The sequence below is a fragment of the Coregonus lavaretus genome, assembly GCF_964263955.1.
Source record: "Coregonus lavaretus genome assembly, contig: HAP1_SCAFFOLD_570, whole genome shotgun sequence".
Taxonomy (NCBI): domain Eukaryota; kingdom Metazoa; phylum Chordata; class Actinopteri; order Salmoniformes; family Salmonidae; genus Coregonus; species Coregonus lavaretus.
Genome location: NW_028159672.1, coordinates 195,101 through 214,693, shown reverse-complemented (window position 1 = coordinate 214,693; position 19,593 = coordinate 195,101).

Here is a 19,593-nt window from a genome sequence, read left to right as displayed (position 1 = left end):
CTGATGTCAAGTCTCGCACACCCAATTACCTCTCTGCAGCTGCCACCACAACCTCTATTTTCTGCGACCTACGTTCCATCCCTGCAGTACAGTTGATAACCATTGCTATAAATGCCAAAAATCAAATCTTACTGAAACATACAGTTTATCACTTGTTGGTTTACCCCTCTGTACTGGTACAGATCTACTACTCACACCATTCCTCTCAGGATCCCTCCCCCATGACCCATCTTCCTCTACTTACTTCAATGCTTCAGCATATGACAACTTCTGCACTACTCCAACCCTGGAAACCTCAACCTGCCTCTCTCGCACCGGACATTTCGGATCCCCAGCCCCATCGGCACCCCCACAATTAACACATACCACTACTTTCCCCAATGCTACACGCTCCTTTGTCTCATGCCCTTCTGCACACTTCTCACACCTTGGAACCTCCCTCCTACACATTGCTGCCACATGCCCATAAGCTTGACACCTGTAACAACGTAATGTATTCGGCACAAAAGCTTGTACCGGATAACTTATATATCCTAACATCACTTTGTCGGGCAAAGACTCAACGTCAAAACTCAAAAGAACAGACAACGACTCTTCTGTTTCTCCACTCATGCCACCCTGTCTGCATCGCACCAAACGACGAGCATCACAAACACCGGGAATCTTCCCCTTCAGTTGGTCAGCTTTCACATTTACCGCCACCCCAGTAATCACACCTTTCAATGGCACCCTTTTCATGAGAGCAAAACAATTCACAGTGAAGGCCTTTCCACAACCATGGACTCTTCAGGTGCACCATTCAAACCCTCAACCCTTTTAACAGCCGCTGCATATGAAATGCTCTGGACAGCCCTGACTTTGGCCACCTCATTCTCTTTCACCCTTGTGGGGCATTCAAAAGACGTGGCTTCATGGTGCCCACCACAATTGCAACATGTCACATTTTCATTACTTTTATAACACATGATATGATATTTTCCACATCTTGGACATCTCGGCTTCTCCCTTCTGCAAACACTTGAAACATGACCAAAAGCTTTACAGTGATCACACTGCATTGGTCTTGGGATAAATGCTCTGACTCTCTAGTTAATATACCCCAACTGCACTTGAGTAGGGAGAGACTCCATATCAAAAAACAAAAGAACTGATAGACTTTTTCTTCATTCACCACACGATTGTCACGGTTTCGGCCGAGGCTGCCTCTCTTCCTTGCTCGGGCAGGCTTCGGCGGTCGTCGTCTCCGGAGTACTAGCTGCCACCGTTGTATGTTTCGATGTTCGTTTGGTTTTGTCTTGATGTTGTACACCTGTTTTCAGTTAGCGTTCATTAGTGTCCTATAAGTTCTCGTTGTGTTTGTCAGGTGTTGTGTGTGATTGTACTTGCTGTCGTGTTCGTGCGCTACTGTTGGTTGTCTGTGCTTCGTTGTTTTCCTCCTCTGTTAGGGAGGGTTCTCGCACATGTTAGTGCGCATTTTGTTTTACGCCTGTGTGCGTCTTTTCTCGCCTCCGGGCTTTTTGGCTCGTGTTATGAGTGAGTGTTCACTAAAGTCTTTTGGACTAAGTTTCTGCGTCCTGCGCCTGATTCCTGCACCACACCCACCTACAGCACCCGCTGACAGAATCACACACCATAAGGATGGAATCAGCAGGAGCCGCAGCAGCACCTGAGTCTCTGGAGGATAGGGTCCGTGAGCAGAACGATCAGATCCTTCATATCGGGACCGCCCTTCAGGACGTGATTAACACCCTTCAACGCTGGGAGACCAGAGGGACACCCACAACTCCACCTCCCGTGCCATCACCATCGGCCCGTCAGCCCATTCAAGCTCCGGAACCCAGGGGAATTCGGCTCTCGCTCCCGAGGGCCTGTGATGAAACCGCTGCCGGGTGTCAGGGCTTCCTTCTGCAGGTGGAACTATACCTGGCCACCGTACACCCGGCGCCCTCGGGACACGAGAGCGTGTCCGCCCTCATCTCCTGTCTTACCGGCAAGGCGTTGGAATGGGCCAACGCCGAGTGGAGGAGAATAGACGCCTCCACTATCACCTACTCTGAGTTCTCCCGCCGCTTCAGGGCTGTGTTTGACCATCCACCTGAGGGGAAAGCGGCGGGGGAGCGTCTGTTCTACCTCCGGCAGGGGAGGAGGAGCGCCCAGGAGTTCGCTTTAGAATTCCGAACTCTAGCGGCGGATGCAGGGTGGAATGAGCGGGCCCTCATCGATCACTACCGCTGTAGTCTACGAGAGGACGTCCGTCGGGAGCTGGCCTGCAGGGATACCAGCCTCTCTTTCGATCAGTTAGTGGACATGTCCATCAGGCTGGACATCCTGCTGGCTACCCGCGGACGTTCCGAGGGGGGTCCGTCCATTCCATCCTCCAGCACCTCCGAGCCGAGCCCTATGGAGCTCGGGGGTGCTGGCGCTAGAGAGAGGAGGGGTCGGAGCACGAGGGGGGCCGTCCTCTGCACCAACTGTGGCCGTGGAGGACACACCGTGGCTAGGTGCTGGGGGGGGGTCTCCTAGGGGAGAAAACGACAGGCTCCGCACTGGGGAATCCTTCCAGGTGAGTAGGCGCCCCACTTACCCAGAGCTCTCTGTTGCGCACTTCTGTATACCTGTGCGACTTCCACAGGTTGCACCTCATTCCCAGCATAAGGCGCTAGTAGATTCAGGCGCGGCTGGGAATTTTGTTGATAGACATTTTTGTTTAGAATTAGGGATTCCCCTTCTTCCTGTTGATGTCCCATTCCCCGTTCATGCCCTAGATAGCCGTCCGTTGGGTTCGGGCTTGATCAGGGAGGTCACGGCACCACTTAGGATGTGTACGCAGGGGGGTCATGAGGAGATTATCCAGCTATATCTGATCGACTGATGGAGTGGTCTGCCCAGTGTGTGGGGCGATGTTTAGGTGTTTCCGTGGGGGCTACCTCGGTGGAGAGTCCAAACCAAGTGCCCGCATTGCACATTCCCCCCGAGTATGAGGATTTGGCTATTGTGTTCAGTAAGTCGAGGGCGACGCAGTTACCACCTCATAGGCAGGGAGATTGTGCGATAGACCTCCAGGCAGGAGCTGCGCTCCCACGGAGCCATGTGTATCCTCTGTCTCAAGAGGAGAAGAGAGCTATGGAGACTTACATAGACGAATCTCTGAGACAAGGATACATACGGCCATCCACTTCCCCTGCGTCCTCGAGTTTCTTTTTTGTGAAGAAGAAGGATGGAGGGTTACGCCCGTGCATTGATTACCGTAGTCTCAATCAGATCACGATGAAGTACAGTTATCCACTTCCTCTGATTGCGACCATGACGGAGTCATTACACGGGGCGCGTTTTTTCACAAAATTAGATCTCAGGAGCGCTTACAACTTGGTACGCATTAGGGAGGGCGATGAATGGAAGACAGCGTTTAGTACCACCTCGGGTCATTACGAGTATCTTGTCATGCCATACGGGTTGATGAACGCTCCTTCAGTTTTCCAATCATTCGTGGATGAGATCTTCAGGGACATGCAGGGGCAGGGGGTGGTCGTGTACATAGATGACATTCTCGTGTACTCGTCTACCCGAGTCGAGCATGTGGCCCTGGTGCGCCGAGTGTTGAGGAGGCTGTTGGAGCACGACCTGTATGTCAAGGCAGAGACATTTCTGTTTTTCCAGGAGTCGATCTCCTTTTTGGGTTATCAGTTGTCTGCGTCTGGGGTGAAGATGGAGGTTGACCGGGTGTCAGCCGTGCGTAATTGGCAGACTCCAACCACTGTTAAAGAGGTGCAGCAGTTTTTGGGGTTTGCAAATTACTACCGGAGGTTTATCCGTGTCACGGTTTCGGCCGAGATTGCTCCTCCTCCTGGTTCGGGCAGGCTTCGGCGTTCGCCGTCCCCGGAGTACTAGCTGCCACCGTTGAATGTTTCGTGGTGTGATTGCTTTTACACCTGTGTCTGTTTGTGTTCTGATTACGTGTCCTATAAGTTCCCTGTTTTGTATAGGTTAGATTGTGTGTTGTTGTCTGCCTGTATTTCGGAGCTGCGTGTTGACGCTCTGTTTGTTTGTTTAGTGTTTACGCATGGTTTACGTATTCACTCGCCTCTGTTTGTTTCGAGGCCGTGTATTGTATTTTTGCACTTTTGACTAGTAAAGTCTGTTGGACGAAGCCTCTGTGTCCTGCGCCTGACTCCTCCACCACATCCACATCGGTTCATCTGACAGAACAACACACCAACCATGGAGTCAGCAGGAGCAGCTGCGACACCCAAGTCGCTGGAGGAACGGATCAGCTATCAGGACACCATGATCCGGCAACTTGGGTCCGCCATGGACGAGGTGTCCAACACTCTGCGCCGGTTGGTTACTGGGGAGGTGCCCACGTCTTCTTACACCATCCCATCACCAACGGCCAGTCCTCCTCTCAGCACCAGAACCCAGGGGCATTCGGCTCTCGCTCCCGAGGGCATATGACGGTTCTGCAGCCGGGTGTCAGGGGTTCCTCCTGCAGGTGGAACTTTACCTGGCTACCCTACACCCAGCGCCCTCGGGATACGAGAGCATCTCCGCCCTCATCTCCTGTCTATCCGGCAAGGCGTTGGAGTGGGCCAACGCCGAATGGAGGGGAATAGACGCCGCTACCATCACCTACGCGGAGTTCTCCCGCCGCTTCAGGGCTGTCTTCGATCACCCACCTGAGGGAAAGGCGGCGGGGGAGCGTCTGTTCCACCTCCGACAGGGGAAGAGGAGCGCACAGGAGTTCGCCCTGGAGTTCCGGACTCTAGCGGCGGATGCGGGGTGGAATGAGAGGGCCCTCATCGACCATTACCGGTGTAGCCTACGAGAGGACGTTCGTCGTGAGCTGGCCTGCAGGGACACCAACCTATCCTTCGACCAGTTGGTGGACATCTCCATCCGTCTCGACACCCTGCTGGCTACCCGCGGACGTCCCGAGTGGGGGTCGTCCATTCCACCCTCCAGCACCTCCGAGCCGATTCCCATGGAGCTCGGGGGTGCTGGCGCTAGAGAGAGGAGGAGAGAGAACCCGAGGGGGGCCATCCCCTGCACCAACTGTGGCCGTGGAGGACACACCGCGGCCAGGTGCTGGGGAGGGTCTCCTGGGAGAGGGGACAACAGGTCACGCACTGGGGAGTCATTTCAGGTGAGTAGGCGCCCCACTTACCCAGAGCTCTCTGTTGGTCACATGAGTATTCCTGTGAGATTTCCACAGGTGGCACCTCATTCCCAGCATAAGGCGCTAGTAGATTCAGGCGCAGCTGGGAATTTTATTGATCGTGCATTTTGTTATAGGTTAGGAATTCCCCTACGGCCGGTAGAAGCCCCCTTTCCTGTCCACGCCCTAGACAGCCGGCCGTTGGGGTCGGGGCTGATCAGAGAAGTCACAGCACCACTTAAGATGACGACGCAGGGGGGTCATGAGGAGATCATTCAGTTTTATCTGATTGACTCTCCTGCGTACCCCGTGGTGCTGGGGCTTCCCTGGTTAAGCGCCCATGATCCTACCATTGCGTGGCAACAGAGGGCTCTTATGGAGTGGTCTGCCCAGTGTGTAGGGAAATGTCTAGGTGTTTCCTTAGGGGCGACCTCGGTAGAGAGTCCGAACCAAGTGCCCGCAATGCGCATTCCCCCTGAGTATGAGGACTTAGCACTTGTGTTCAGCAAAACGAGGGCAACACGGCTACCACCTCATAGACAGGGGGACTGTGCGATAAATCTCCAAACAGGAGCGGCACTTCCGCGGAGCCGTGTGTATCCCCTGTCTCAAGAGGAGACTGCGGCTATGGAGACTTACATAGCCGAGTCCTTGGCACAGGGATACATACGGTCCTCCACTTCCCCGGTTTCCTCGAGTTTCTTCTTTGTGAAGAAGAAGGACGGGGGTTTGCGCCCGTGTATTGATTACCGTAGTCTCAATCAGATCACGGTTAAGTACAGTTACCCTCTTCCACTGATTGCGACTATGACAGAATCATTACGCGGAGCGCAGTTCTTCACAAAGTTGGATCTCAGGAGCGCGTACAATCTGGTGCACATTAGGGAGGGGGATGAATGGAAAACGGCATTTAGCACCACCTCGGGTCATTACGAGTATCTCGTCATGCCATACGGGTTAATGAATGCTCCTTCAGTCTTCCAATCCTTTGTTGACGAGATTTTCCGGGACATGCATGGGCAGGGTGTGGTAGTGTACATCGACGACATCCTAGTGTACTCTTCTACACGAGCCGAGCATGTAGCCCTGGTGCGCCGAGTGTTGAGAAGACTGTTGGAGCATGACTTGTATGTCAAGGCAGAGAAATGCCTGTTCTTCCAGGAGTCCGTCTCCTTTTTGGGTTATCGGTTGTCCGCGTCTGGTGTGGAGATAGAGGTAGACCGTGTGTCGGCCGTGCGTAATTGGCAAACTCCAACCACTGTAAAAGAGGTGCAGCAGTTCTTGGGTTTTGCTAATTACTACCGGAGGTTTATCCGGGGCTTTGGACAGGTTGCAGCTCCCATTACGTCCCTGCTAAAGGGGGGTCCGGTTCGTTTGCAGTGGTCAGCTGAGGCGGACAGGGCATTTGTCAAACTGAAGAACCTGTTCACCTCGGCCCCGGTGCTGGCGCATCCGGATCCCTCTTTACCATTCCAAGTAGAGGTAGACGCGTCCGAGACCGGTATTGGGGCAGTCCTGTCACAACGGTCCGGCACGCCACCTAAGCTCCGCCCCTGTGCGTTCTACTCCAAGAAGCTCAGCTCGGCGGAGCGCAATTATGACGTTGGGGACAGGGAGCTGTTAGCTGTAGTCCAGGCCCTAAAGGTGTGGAGGCATTGGCTTGAGGGGGCTCAACACCCTTTCCTCATTCTGACTGATCACCGTAACCTGGAGTACATCCGGGCAGCTAGGAGATTGAACCCTCGTCAGGCTAGGTGGAACATGTTCCTGACCCGGTTTGTTTTTAAGATCACATACATCCCAGGGTCCCAGAACGGTAAGGCAGACGCCCTGTCCCGGCGGTATGACACAGAGGAGAGGGCCATTGAGCCTACTTCCATACTGCCGGAGTCTTGTCTGGTGGCTCCGGTGGTATGGGAGGTCGATGCGGAAATCGAGCGGGCACTGCGTACCGACCCTACTCCCCCCGAGTGTCCTGTGGGGCGGACGTACGTTCCGCTCGAGGTTCGTGATCGTCTTATTTATTGGGCTCATACATCACCCTCCTCTGGACATCCAGGTATTGGCCGGACAGTGCACTGCCTTAGCGTGAAATACTGGTGGCCAACGTTAGCTAAGGATGTGAGGGTTTATGTCTCCTCCTGCTCGGTGTGCGCCCAGTGTAAGGCGCCTAGACATTTGCCCAGGGGTAAGTTACATCCCCTGCCCGTTCCACAACGACCATGGTCCCACCTCTCGGTGGATTTTGTAACCGACCTACCCCCTTCCCAGGGGAATACCACCATTTTGGTCGTTGTGGATCGGTTCTCCAAGGCCTGTCGTCTCCTCCCAATGCCGGGTCTCCCTACTGCCCTACAGACCGCCGAGGCCCTATTTACCCACGTGTTCCGGCACTATGGGATCCCCGAGGATATTGTGTCTGACCGAGGTCCCCAGTTCACCTCCAGAGTCTGGGGGGCGTTCATGGAACGCTTGGGGGTCTCGGTGATCCTTACCTCGGGGTACCACCCAGAGAGCAATGGGCAGGTTGAACGAGTCAACCAGGATGTGGGTAGGTTTCTGAGGTCCTATTGCCGGGACCAGCCGGAGGAGTGGTCTAGGTATATCCCCTGGGCAGAGATGGCCCAGAACTCTCTCCGCCACTCCTCCACCAATTTAACACCTTTCCAGTGTGTTTTAGGGTATCAGCCGGTCCTGGCACCGTGGCACGAGAGCCAGATCGAGGCCCCTGCGGTGGACGAGTGGATTCGGCGCTCGGAGGAGACGTGGGACGCTGCCCATGTCCATCTGCAGCGGGCCATCCGTCAACAAAAGGCGAGCGCCGATCGCCACCGCAGTGAGGGACCGGTGTACGCACCGGGAGATCGAGTCTGGCTCTCGACTCGAAACCTGCCCCTCCGCCTGCCCTGCCGGAAGCTGGGTCAGCGGTTTGTGGGGCCCTTTAAAGTCCTGAGAAGATTGAACGAGGTGTGTTACAGGTTACAACTGCCTATTGAGTACAAGAATATTAACCCCTCGTTCCATGTGTCTCTTCTCAGGCCGGTGGTAGCTGGCCCACTCCAAGAAGATGAGATAGGAGAGACCCCTCCGCCCCCTTTGGACATCGAGGGGGCCCCGGCGTACAGGGTCCGGACCATCTTGGACTCGAGGCGCCGGATGAGTGGTCTCCAGTATCTCGTGGAGTGGGAGGGGTACGGTCCGGAGGAACGGTGCTGGGTGCCTAGGAGGGACATCCTAGATCCATCCCTCCTGACTGAGTTCCACCGTGGGCATCCCACGCGCCCGGGTCCGCGTCCTCCTGGCCGTCCCCGAGGCCGGGGTCGGCGCACGGCTGGAGCCGCGCGTCAAGGGGGGGGTACTGTCACGGTTTCGGCCGAGATTGCTCCTCCTCCTGGTTCGGGCAGGCTTCGGCGTTCGCCGTCCCCGGAGTACTAGCGGCCACCGTTGAATGTTTCGTGGTGTGATTGCTTTGGTCTGTCTTGTACACCTGTGTCTGTTTGTGTTCTGATTACGTGTCCTATAAGTTCCCTGTTTTGTATAGGTTAGATTGTGTGTTGTTGTCTGCCTGTATTTCGGAGCTGTGTGTTGACGCTCTGTTTGTTTGTTTAGTGTTTACGCATGGTTTACGTATTCACTCGCCTCTGTTTGTTTCGAGGCCGTGTATTGTATTTTTGCACTTTTGACTAGTAAAGTCTGTTGGACGAAGCCTCTGTGTCCTGCGCCTGACTCCTCCACCACATCCACATCGGTTCATCTGACAATCCGGGGTTTTGGACAGGTGGCAGCTCCCATAACGTCTCTTTTGAAGGGGGGTCCGGTGCGTTTGCAGTGGTCAGCCGAGGCGGACAGGGCTTTTGGGAGACTGAAGGACCTGTTTACTTCGGCTCCGGGCTCAACACCCTTTTCTCATTTTGACTGACCACCGTAACCTGGAGTACATCTGGGCAGCTAGGAGACTGAACCCTCGCCAGGCCCGGTGGAACATGTTTTTGGCCCGGTTCGTATTTAAGATCACGTACATCCCTGGGTCACAGAACGGTAAGGCAGACGCACTGTCTCGGCGGTATGACACGGAGGAGAGGTCCGTGGAGCCCACTCCCATACTGCCAGAGTCTTGTCTGGTGGCACCGGTAGTGTGGGAGGTCGATGCTGAGATCGAGCGGGCGTTGCGCACCGACCCTAGTCCTCCTCAATGCCCGGAGGTTCGGACGTACGTCCCGCTCGAGGTTCGGGATCGATTGATCTATTGGGCTCACACGTCACCCTCCTCTGGACATCCTGGTATTGGCCGGACAGTGCACTGCCTTAGTGCTAAGTACTGGTGGCCCACGTTAGCGAGGGATGTGAGGGTTTATGTCTCCTCCTGCTCGGTGTGCGCCCAGTGTAAGGCGCCTAGACATCTGCCTAGGGGGAAGTTACAACCCCTGCCCGTTCCACAACGACCATGGTCTCACCTCTCGGTGGACTTCGTCACTGACCTTCCCCCCTCGCAGGGGAATACTACTATACTGGTCGTTGTGGACCGGTTCTCTAAGGCCTGTCGTTTGCTCCCTATGCCGGGTCTTCCTACTGCCCTACAGACCGCCGAAGCACTATTCACTCACGTTTTCCGGCACTATGGGGTACCCGAGGATATTGTGTCTGATCGAGGTCCCCAGTTCACCTCCAGAGTCTGGAGAGCATTTATGGAGCGTTTGGGGGTCTCGGTGAGCCTCACCTCGGGTTACCATCCGGAGAGTAATGGGCAGGTGGAACGTGTGAACCAGGATGTGGGTAGGTTTCTTAGATCATACTGCCAGGACCGGCCGGAGGAGTGGGCACGGTACGTTCCCTGGGCAGAAATGGCCCAGAATTCCCTACGCCATTCCTCAACTAACCTAACCCCTTTCCAATGTGTGTTAGGTTACCAGCCGGTTCTGGCACCATGGCAGCAGAGCCAGATCGAGGCTCCTGCGGTGGATGAGTGGGTGCGGCGCTCGGAGGAGACGTGGAACGCTGCACACGGCCACCTGCAGCGGGCCCTCCGTCGTCAGAAGGCGAGCGCCGATCTCCACCGCAGTGAGGGGCCGGTGTACGCACCTGGTGATCGAGTCTGGCTCTCTACCAGAAACCTGCCCCTCCGCCTGCCCTGCCGGAAACTGGGTCGGCGGTTTGTGGTGCCGTTTAAAGTCCTGAGAAGATTGAACGAGGTGTGTTACAGATTACAACTGCCTATTGATTATAAGAATATTAACCCCTCGTTCCATGTGTCTCTTCTCAGGCCGGTGGTAGCTGGTCCACTCCAGGAAGATGAACCGCACCGGCGTACTCCGTGCGGTCCATCTTGGATTCGAGACGTCGGATGGGGGGTCTCCAATATCTCGTGGAGTGGGAGGGGTACAGCCCGGAGGAACGGTGCTGGGTGCCGAGGAGAGACATTTTGGACCCGTCTCTCCTGACAGAATTCCACCGTAGTCACCCGACGCGCCCTGCTCCGCGTCCTCCTGGTCGTCCCCGAGGCCGGAGTCGGCGCACGTCTGGAGCCGCGCGTCAAGGGGGGGGTACTGTCACGGTTTCGGCCGAGGCTGCCTCTCTTCCTTGCTCGGGCAGGCTTCGGCGGTCGTCGTCTCCGGAGTACTAGCTGCCACCGTTGTATGTTTCGATGTTCGTTTGGTTTTGTCTTGATGTTGTACACCTGTTTTCAGTTAGCGTTCATTAGTGTCCTATAAGTTCTCGTTGTGTTTGTCAGGTGTTGTGTGTGATTGTACTTGCTGTCGTGTTCGTGCGCTACTGTTGGTTGTCTGTGCTTCGTTGTTTTCCTCCTCTGTTAGGGAGGGTTCTCGCACATGTTAGTGCGCATTTTGTTTTACGCCTGTGTGCGTCTTTTCTCGCCTCCGGGCTTTTTGGCTCGTGTTATGAGTGAGTGTTCACTAAAGTCTTTTGGACTAAGTTTCTGCGTCCTGCGCCTGATTCCTGCACCACACCCACCTACAGCACCCGCTGACAACGATTCATCCAACGTGCATCAATCACTCCAGGAATATTTTTCATCGACTTCGAACGAGACGCCAGATATAACCCCATTGAGGGGTGCCCTGTTCCTAAGAGACACACACGACACTTCAAACGTATAATATGCCATTTAGCAGACGCTTTTATCCAAAGCAACTTACAGTCATGCGTGCATACGTTTTTATGTATGGGAGGTCCCGGGGATCAAACCCACTACCCTGGCGTTACAAGCACCATGCTCTACCAATTGAGCTACAGAGGACCATCCAATTGGGTTAGACTCAACACACATTTCTTCTGATCCGCAGAAGCACAAAAAATCTAAACATGCCCGCCTCTCGTGATCCTAACAGCCTTCACTCTACCCAGTACTCTATCCACCAGTTTGGATATCTCAAATGGATTCCTCAAGATTGGTAATTCGATCAGCTGCTCCTCACTTACAAACTGTACTCCTACAAGATACGAAGTGACATTCTCATCACTGTACTCTACTTTGCTCCGTTTTTCCTTTCTTTTGGACAATATTCAAATTCTCCTTGATTCTACCAACATTAGATTCAGAATCCACTTCATCATCTGCTTCCGCCATCTTTCCCTGTCTCCCCCGAGCTCTTAAAGCTCCTCCCCACCACACTTAAGTGCCCCATTCCAGTGTGGGGTAGGAGGGTCATGGCATTGGCAACATCCCAAAATTGCTTTTGGACTGAAATCACTGTTGAAATGGATAGCCTACTCTTGTATAGAAGGGTGTTGAAATGGAAAGGCTACTGTTGAATAGAATAAACCTACCAAAGAATGTGTTGAAACTGAAAGCAATATTTTCTTCCAAGAAAAATAAAGCTGGGCTAATCAAACGGATCAGCGGGACAGGTTGAGACAAGGCACCCTAAGGCACATATTTTAAAAGGTCACACGATTGTATAGATTTTTTTCTTCTTCTTTGAATCACGTCACGTCAACATCGCTTCCCAGTCATTTTCTATGGAAGGAAAGCGGTTAGAAGCAGAGGGCGGGGAATCGTTGGGCGGCGCGAACGTGGCGTGGGAGGCGGTGAAAAAGTTCTGTGCATGGACCCTAAAACGTTTGGTAGAAATATTTGTTCAGAACCTAGCTATGAACCTCAGCTATCATAGCCTGTTGTGTCGACTTCAAAACAGTCTGAATGGCATTAATTAAGCCTATGGATTGAGTAGAATATAATGTAACTTTATTGTGCCAAGGCTGCAAGTCCTATATACATGTAGTTATTACCAAGCATGAGATCCCCGCATTGTAGCCTGTACATTTAATATATTCACGGATCATGTACTCTGCCTTAGCAAATAAAGGTGCAGTTCAGGTATGAATGTCTGTGAGACATTATTTTTCAGTCTTATCCAATACCAGGAGTATCAAACTCCATTCTTTGAATGATGCTGTGTCTGCATGTATGTATTACAATTATACACTTCAACAGTGTTTACCAATCCCGGTCCTGGGGGCATCAATGGTTACACATTGTAACTATGCAATAGACTAGAAACATGATTTAAGTAGTTAAAGGCTGATTTGTAATTCATATATACAGAAACAGAATTTTTTTTAAACGGTACACTACACTTCCTATGCATCATGTAAATACTCTAAAACCGGTTAATCTCAATATCAAACTCCCTTCATCTGCATTGATCTGAGGACACAGGATAGGTGTGTATGCACTCACTAACTGTAATTCGCTCTGGATAAGAGCGTCTGCTAAATGACTAAAATGTAAAATGTAATATTTCATCAAATGAGAGACTTAATTTCAACCAGTAGAGAATGCGAAACGCTTTATTGAAAGAAGTTCATTATCCAAGTGTTATAAATACATAATACATGTATTATAAATATTATAATTGAAATATTAGCTCAATCTGTACTTCAATGCACATCTGGTGTGCATTATAAAAACAGAGGAAGAAAGAGGAGGTGGGTAGAGTGGTGTAAGAAAGAGTGTAAAAGACAGAAAGGGAAAGAGGTAAGAACAGAGGGGCCGGGAAGACAGCATATGATTAATGAATTACAGTGCTACCCTAATATTCTCTCAGTTCAACACAATTACATAATAGTGTCTATAGCGGTGTCTCCTAACAGCCTTGTGCCCCCAGTTGGCCTGAAGGTTATCTTAAGAGCGGGTGAGATGGTGATGACGGGACTGGGGGTTGACACCCTCTCTCACATCAAAACATACCTGCAGACGATGATTAAGCTTTGTTTTTTTTTTACTCTAACCCTGTCAGTCATCATAATCATCGGGAGGTGAAATGCAAAACGGACCTTGTATCATTAACTCTGGGACTACTACATCTCTATCTGTATTTCAATGTAATAATACTTCCTGTTGACCCGACCAAGTGACCTCACACCTCTGATCATGCTGTGCCCTCTACGTGTCAGCCAGTTCAGATGCAGGAGGGGTTCAACGACATAGCTGATATAACCTAGAGGATTTAGGGAGGGGGAGGGGGGGGGGGGGTGAAGTGAAGGAGAGAGACTGTTATTGAGAAAATAAGGTAGTTAAAGAGACAATGTTCAACAGGAATCTGTGTGTGTGGTCTCACCTGGTGTCCACACTAAGTGGCTGCAGAGTACTTTATACTGAAAAACATGCACAGACACAGGAGGACAAACAATATAGCGTAGTTATATAAATAATGAAGTGTCTTACTATTCTCCATGGTTGGTCCTCTGGCCTATTCTTTGAAGGTGGAAGGAGCCACAGTTATACACCTGAGCCTGCTTACCGCACAACACAATCCATCAATCAGATTGATACACGTGTGCGTAGTTGTGGGTTATAGGGTGTCTAATTGTTCTAAATGTTTTCAATATGGGTGACTCTTAAAATAGCCTGTTTTGTATTTGTACAGACATCACCCTTACCTGAACAGCACCCTCCCCTGAGAAGTAGAAATCAAAAGGAGAGAAACGGGGAATTTAATAACTGCAGATGACATAGCTAAGTAAATGGAAGAATACTCTTATTGCAATGTGGATGGCTCTTAAAAGAGCATTTGGTTGTGCATAGTGTAGTCTAATGGTGTTGCCAGGGAACAGCACCCTCTTCGAATAAGTAGGAGAAGAAGATCTCCCGCACATGGATTGTCTCCCGTGCTGCGTTGTTGGCCCCCATCCTTGAAACATCCTGCAGAGCAGCAGACCTCTCCTCTGGCACACGGCTGCAGACCCCCTCCTGGTCCTCGTGTCCATCCTCATGAAGTTATGCAGGACACAGGTAGCCTTCACACACGCCTGAATTCCCCCAGGAGGCAGTCTCAGATGGCCCTGGTCACCCAACCTTGCAGTGCCTTACACGGTAACTGTAGGCAATCGTTTTGAAGGAATCTCCAGTTACAAGGTATCTGTAGGAATATGGAAGAATGTAATTATTAGACTTTTACATCACCAGGTCATTGTGGATTACTGAAGTATAATATCCCTTATAACAAATCATGATAACATTGGATAGATAAATGCATGTGTAGCATGTGACAACAGCAGGATCATATCAAGGATAGCATCACAAATTAATACATAAATACCACTTGAAGCTTGATAATGATGATCATTTGAATCAGCTGTGTAGTGCTGAGGCAAAAACAAAAATGTGCACCCCTTTGAGTCCCCAGGACCAGGACAGAGAACCACTGCTCTTCATTGGGACCTCTTCATCTGCAGACAGGCTTTCACAGCTCTCTGTATCTGAGGACAGAAAACCTCACAAGAAACAGATTTCATTATACTCAAATTAGACCGCACTGAATATTATGTTACTATTATCTCCGTCCTCACTTCTAGGGACTGGAACTACACAAAAGTACCTGCCCTATCCAGAACAGCCTACTCTCTCACTTTGACAGATGGGGCTGCTTTCCTTTCACCCTCCTCCATGGCTGTTAGCTAGCTACCTACAAATGCATTTGGAGTTTGTTTTTTACAGTGATAAATACATAAAGATAGCTAGCTAATATGAAGTTGGGTAGCTGGTCAAAATTAATTCACTTAGCTAGCAATCTATACAGTATGTAAAGTTGACTAGATAGCTAGCTAGCTACGTTAACAGCTCATTTGAGTTAGCCTGCACTGTAGCTAGTTAGCTAATAATACATAGTTTAAAAAAAAACATTTTCTAAATGTATTTACTTACTTGAATAGGTTCTCCCAGCCATGTGGACGATTAGAAACAGGGCAGCAAAGTTTGTTAGTCACCAGAGCGGTTTAGAGCATATTACTATTTACCTGTGAATAAATCAATGAAACGGAGAATGGATTAAACTATTTACCCATTTAATAACCAGCCCTTCATACAAACTTGCTATGCTGAATTCTTGACACACAATCAAACATTACATTTACATTTACGTCATTTAGCAGACGCTCTTATCCAGAGCGACTTACAAATAGGTGCATTCACCTTATAGCCAGTGGGGTAACCACTTTACAAAGTTTTTTTTTTGAGGGGGGGGGGGGTGGGTTGGGGTAAGGGGGGGGTAGAAGGATTACTTTATCCTATCCCAGGTATTCCTTAAAGAGGTGGGGTTTCAAATGTCTCCGGAAGGTGGTGAGTGACTCCGCTGTCCTGGCGTCGTGAGGGAGCTTGTTCCACCATTGGGGTGCCAGAGCAGCGAACAGTTTTGACTGGGCTGAGCGGGAACTATGCTTCCGCAGAGGTAGGGGAGCCAGCAGGCCAGAGGTGGATGAACGCAATGCCCTCGTTTGGGTGTAGGGACTGATCAGAGCCTGAAGGTACGGAGGTGCCGTTCCCCTCACAGCTCCGTAGGCAAGCACCATGGTCTTGTAGCAGATGCGAGCTTCAACTGGAAGCCAGTGGAGTGTGCGGAGGAGCGGGGTGACGTGAGAGAACTTGGGAAGGTTGAACACCAGACGGGCTGCGGCATTCTGGATGAGTTGTAGGGGTTTAATGGCACAGGCAGGGAGCCCAGCCAACAGCGAGTTGCAGTAATCCAGACGGGAGATGACAAGTGCCTGGATTAGGACCTGTGCCGCTTCCTGTGTAAGGCAGGGTCGTACTCTCCGAATGTTGTAGAGCATGAACCTACAGGATCGGGTCACCGCCTTGATGTTAGCGGAGAACGACAGGGTGTTGTCCAGGGCCACGCCAAGGCTCTTCGCACTCTGGGAGGAGGACACAACGGAGTTGTCAACCGTGATGGCGAGATCATGGAACGGGCAGTCCTTCCCCGGGAGGAAGAGCAGCTCCGTCTTGCCAAGGTTCAGCTTGAGGTGATGATCCGTCATCCATACTGATATGTCTGCCAGACATGCAGAGATGCGATTCGCCACCTGGTTATCAGAAGGAGGAAAGGAGAAGATTAGTTGTGTGTCGTCAGCGTAGCAATGATAGGAGAGGCCATGTGAGGATATGACAGAGCCAAGTGACTTGGTGTATAGCGAGAATAGGAGAGGGCCTAGAACTGAGCCCTGGGGGACACCAGTGGTGAGAGCACGTGGTGCGGAGACAGCTTCTCGCCACGCCACTTGGTAGGAGCGACCTGTCAGGTAGGACGCAATCCAAGAGTGAGCCGCGCCGGAGATGCCCAGCTCGGAGAGGGTGGAGAGGAGGATCTGATGGTTCACAGTATCAAAGGCAGCAGACAGGTCTAGAAGGACAAGAGCAGAGGAGAGAGAGTTAGCTTTAGCAGTGCGGAGAGCCTCCGTGACACAGAGAAGAGCAGTCTCAGTTGAATGACCAGTCTTGAAACCTGACTGGTTTGGATCAAGAAGGTCATTCTGAGAGAGATAGCAAGAGAGTTGGCTAAAGACGGCACGCTCAATAGTTTTGGAGAGAAAAGAAAGAAGGGATACTGGTCTGTAGTTGTTGACATCAGAGGGATCGAGTGTTGGTTTTTTGAGAAGGGGTGCAACTCTCGCTCTCTTGAAGACGGAAGGGACATAGCCAGCGGTCAAGGATGAGTTGATCAGCGAGGTGAGGTAAGGGAGAAGGTCACCGGAGATGGTCTGGAGAGGAGAGGAGGGGATAGGGTCAAGCGGGCAGGTTGTTGGGCGTGCTGCCATATGCTGCCAGCACGCCCACAAGCAAGCCACTTCGGGCGGCCGATGCGGCACGCGGCAATTTACTGCGTGCTAGTGTACACGAGCCATAAGTCTGCACTCAATGCATTTGTTAACAACAGTTGTGCCAATTAATGGATATCACAATGGTCGAGAGGTGCGTACACACTTGCAATGTAGCCTACATCCGTTGTTAAACTCGAGTGATTACTAAACTAGAGGTTTTGTAACTTCACATGATTAAGTCTATGTCAATACAGATCTGAATGTTTGATATCCTTTTTACTCTACACTGTTGATGGTAGTTAATGCCAAAGCTAATCACTGAATGTCCTACTAAAAGGACTCGGTCAGGTTGACAAACCTCTGTGTCATATGAACACACACACACACACATCAGGGGTTGCCAGGGTGAGTGGTCCTCCCTACAGGCTGTCCTGTTCAGCTCCCCTTTGGCACCAGCTCTAACAGTGGTCCTCCTTACAGGCTGTCTTGTTCCGCTCCCCTTCAGCACCAGCTCTATCAGTGGTCCTCCTTACAGGCTGTCTTGTTCCGCTCCCCTTCAGCACCAGCTCTAACAGTGGTCCTCCTTACAGGCTGTCCTGTTCCTCTCCCCTTTGGCACCAGCTCTAACAGTGGTCCTCCTTACAGGCTGTCCTGTTCAGCTCCCCTTTGGCACCAGCTCTAACAGTGGTCCTCCTTACAGGCTGTCTTGTTCCGCTCCCCTTCAGCACCAGCTCTATCAGTGGTCCTCCTTACAGGCTGTCCTGTTCCGCTCCCCTTCAGCACCAGCTCTATCAGTGGTCCTCCTTACAGGCTGTCTTGTTCCGCTCCCCTTCAGCACCAGCTCTATCAGTGGTCCTCCTTACAGGCTGTCTTGTTCCGCTCCCCTTCAGCACCAGCTCTATCAGTGGTCCTCCTTACAGGCTGTCCTGTTCCGCTCCCCTTTAGCACCAGCGCTGGAGGCGTTGAAGCAGAGGGGAGCAGTGTTGCAAGGAGCGAAGAGAGCTGAAAATAATGGGAGAAACTCCCCAAATACAGGTGTGCCAAGCCTGTAGCGTCATACCCAAGACGACTCGAGGCTGTAATCGCTGCCAAAGGTGCTTCAACAAAGTACTGAGTAAATGGTCTGAATACTTATGTAAATGTGATAATAAATTAGCAAAATATTATAAAAACCTCTGTTTGCTTTGTCATGGGGCGGCGCACAATTGGCCCAGCGTCGTCCAGGGTAGGGGAGGGAATGGCCGGCAGGGATGTAGCTCAGTTGGTAGAGCATGGCGTTTGCAACGCCAGGGTTGTGGGTTCGATTCCCACTGGGGGCCAGTATGAAAAAAAAATGTATGCACTCACTAACTGTAAGTCGCTCTGGTTAAGAGCGTCTGCTAAATGACAAAAATGTTAAAAATTAAAAAATTTAATTATGAGGTATTGTGTGTAGATTGATGAGGAAAAACAACAATTTAATACATTTTAGAATAAGGCTGTAACATAACAAAATGTGGAAAAAGTCAAGGGGTCTGAGTACTTTCCTAATGCACTGTAACTGCCGAGGTGGAATATTGAAAGTGGAACAATCCATTTTATGTCTTTATCTTCAGATTTGGCTTTTATTGACCATCTCACAGGATATGGAGCCTTGCTCTGAAGAGGGACTCAGTTAATTACATTGGGTCCCCTCTCCTGTAAAACTATTTGCTCTGAGGGAATAAACATTATTATAATAAAGAACTGAAGACTAAACATTTCAATAAACTTATTCAACTGTATTAAAACTATCACAACTGTAATGTAATTATTGTTTTAAGTACAGTATACTAATTTCTCAGGAATAAACTTTGTGTATTTTCATAAACAGAGTAAACTTTTATCATATGATTAATGTTTTAAGTACAATGTAACAAGCATTGTAAATACTAATGAAGTGTCCCTGGGTGGGATCGAACAATGTCTCAAAAAACGGCAGAAAAGGTCAAATAAGGTGTGCGGGCCTCAGATTTTTCACTTTATCACATAACCTATTCGGGAGGTTGCGGGTGTGTTATTAGCAATTGTGGGTGGGCGAACAAACATCTGACCCGCGCATCACTAGTTTGGAGGTTCATACCACAGAACTCAAGTAAAGCCATGGAAACCTAGCAAACTCCAATGACCTAGTGCCATCTTGCTTCTGACACCGATGTAGCAAATAAAAAAAGAGAGTAGCCTAGAACTCCTAGTACTTCTCGGCTTCCAAAGTCAGCCATGCTATTGTAACCAGTGACATTTTGACTGATTAAAATACATTTTTGTAAGCCTGATTATTTTCTACGTTTTATTTGTTCTCCTGGAGTTTTTCTCTTCTAGTCTATCGCTCTGATTCGATTTCATTCTTTCCCTTTATTACCCAGAAT